General features: G+C 32.0%; 1 protein-coding gene across 2 annotated transcripts in view; it reads left to right on the top strand.

The window, feature by feature from the left end:
* The first annotated feature begins 768 nt into the window (after positions 1-768).
* Positions 769-3,050, top strand: part of LOC100162352 — a 15,532-nt gene continuing 13,250 nt past the window's right edge. Inside the window, exon 1 of one of the 2 annotated variants that reach the window (XM_008183099.3) lies at positions 769-1,047. The gene's annotated coding sequence lies outside the window, so the exon portion shown is untranslated. Of the gene's footprint in view, positions 1,048-1,637; positions 2,038-3,050 lie in introns of those variants that run through there. The other variant, XM_001942666.5, reaches the window with a different exon arrangement.

The raw sequence follows: 3,050 nt of genomic DNA, 5'->3' as shown, positions 1-3,050 counted from the left end.
TACTTAAACTTTTTTTTAAGGATATCTATTGATATCTATCTGCAAAAGAGCATTGACACATCAATTTATTATGAGAATAATAATATAATATAATTCATATTTGTATTAAACCCTGTCATTTATAATTACCTATTTATCAATTATAAGACTGTTGTTTTTGATTTTTGGTGGATAATAAATATTGTGTAAAAAATAAAAATACTGAAATATGAAAAATTAATCATAAGCAGTCGGGAGTTCCAAAATGTTGTTGCACACGGGCGGCAAAATCTTAAATTTGGCCATGACAATAATAATCAAAATGAAAAATGCGTAGTGCCTATTTGATTTTTATACAGGTATTGTACTTCACTAGTTGCGATACCCTTAACTAGTTAGGTTTACCGTAGTAACAATTTATATAAAAAAATAAAATTAATGTTAGGTATTTTATAATTTTACATTTTATTTTCATTTTTCATAATTTGCAAATTACAATAATTTATGAACAAATTTATAATTTTGATTTTTGTTTATTGGTCAACGTGTTGAACGGTATTCGCAGGCATTAAAATGGAAAATCGAGGGGACATAATATGTCGCATTTGTCTTTCCATAACGCCTGACACCGGCACTGCGTATATTATATTATGGTGGTAATAATTATTGTGGTATGCGGTATACCTCCAAGCGAAGATACGGTCATGGATAGAACGCGTTTATCACAATACAATCACAGCAACTTGTAGGCTCGAAGGCGGTCGATACGGCCAACAGGAGTAGGGAGTGTCGGTCGGTATTTATATATTATTCTTTTCTATGGTCAGTCGCGACGTTGCCTGTCCCGTGTGGCTGTGTACTGTTCTATCTATTGCCCGCACTCGGCGTGCTCTCACAGTCTGTGTGCATTTTATAGTTAAAAAAATTATTTTTTTACATAATTACGCACTTAATTGATCGCGAAAACGAGTCCTGTAGACCTGGCTCCTCGGACAGCTAAATTATTGTCGCTGTAATCGTTTCGGCGCGCTGATGAAATCAGCGGAATTCCGAAGGAATCTTTTGAAGGTAATTAATAATAATAGGTATACATCAATTTATAATAGGTATAGAGTATTATACTATACGTCTTATGCTCTTATGACGTGATATATATATATATATATATATATATTACGAACTAATAACTTATGTTGCCGTAAAATAACAGTATTGTCTCAGAGCTCCCGTTGATCAATTGACAAATAACAATACAATAATAATTCAATATTTTTAACCAATATAATATTTCAATATACTTATTTACATGTGTGAACAGAAACAAGCATTAGTTCTTTGTAGATATATATGGTTAGACGTATTGCCGTATTTCGAGTTTCCGACGGTACATAATTTTATTATGATACAACACTAAATATAGTAAATACTATCATATTATCTGTATTTACTTTCGAATACGTTTACTGTAAAATTTTTGTTTAAACATTTTAAACTGCTTTGACCAAAACTAGTTGTTTGATTCAGATTAACTGACTCTTATGTATCATTCTTTTTTAATAATGTCCAACGTAATTTATAATAGTTTACAATTATATTATAGTTTGTTACTTGCTCGTATGAGTGTTACTTTTGTAGTTATAATTAGTACACCTAGAATAAATATATGTATATATATATACCTAGCAATATTGTTTTCTACGGCTTGTCGATGTTATCATTTTGCGCGGTTCATTCCATGAGTTTGTCCGCTACTGTCTTTGTCAGACGTATATTATAGCGTTATCACTTTCGGTCGTTGTTATCGATCGGCGCCCGGACGACCGACCACAGAATATGTACCACAATATCTGTGTAGTTATCTGTGTGCCCGACGCGCCAGTTGTGACGGCGTTCTGTTGATGTTATTGTTACCGATGCCGTTTGTATAATTTGTGTCTCTGCAAAATTCGCGTCCTTCATTTTCGTATTTTGTAGTTTGTATCGCGGTCGACAACTGCTAACAACACCCATTTGAAATTTCGGAATCGTCTGCTCATCTGCAGTTCAAATACGTTTCAAGTGAGTTCATATTTTAATTTCCCTTTACAAATCCCGTCAGATGTTTTAGGCATTCAAATATGCAATGAAATTTTATCGATGCCTTTTTGAAATTCTGGAAATTTTAGATTATCGAAAAATTCTAATGACCATATAGGCTGTTTGTATATTATGCTGCTTTGTGTTTTTTGTGTTTAGCTGGGTCAAAGTATACTTGCCCACAGTGGCGGTTCTAGGTATGGGCAGGGTGGACAGCTGCCCATAACAAAAATTCTGGTGCCCTTACTTTAAAAATGTAATTTTTACAAACATTAGATGTTTTTATCTTTTGCTAAATTATTATAATAATTTACAATAGTAAATTATATAATTATCATTACCTATATTGGTGACGAACTGGTAATTAATAGCTAGTTATTAATGTTGCTTCTAATCGAGCGTCTAATTTTTGCAATTTAGCAATCTATACGATGAAGAGAAGATTTTCTTTGCAATATACCCACCATCAAATTGCAAAGTTAAACTTATACAAGTGTTGTACCTAACAAATTCCCATTATTCAATTTTTGATATCTTGTTGTAATTTCAAAATGTATAACCGTATACACTTGACATTTACACCAAATATTCATATTATAATTTTCCACAGGTGGTAAAATTTTACAAACTATTTTGACTCGTTATGAACAACAAAAATAAAAATTTGTTAAGGGGATTGGTAGCTGTGATTTCCTATCTTTGTCTAACACACGTGTAAAAGTCTACTCGAGATTGATCAGTCTACATTTTTGATTTTTTGATTTACACTTCTCCAAAAAATGAAATATGAAATTTTTTTAATTACTCTTTAATAGTACAATTATCTCTCTTGCCACTGCCTTGGAAACTATAAGCATGGATATTTTATTAATTGCCTATCGTTTCAAAGTTGGCAAAGAGCCGGTAACCGTAGGAAGTGACTACTCGTTATAGGTACCTACTTTAAAATTTTTAATAGCTATAACTTTGGAACTAAATTAAACCGCCTTGCAGGA

The sequence above is a fragment of the Acyrthosiphon pisum genome, chromosome X (genome assembly GCF_005508785.2).
Source record: "Acyrthosiphon pisum isolate AL4f chromosome X, pea_aphid_22Mar2018_4r6ur, whole genome shotgun sequence".
Lineage (NCBI taxonomy): Eukaryota > Metazoa > Arthropoda > Insecta > Hemiptera > Aphididae > Acyrthosiphon > Acyrthosiphon pisum.
Note: the sequence above shows the minus strand (reverse complement) of the source record. Positions and strands in the feature narration are given on the sequence as shown.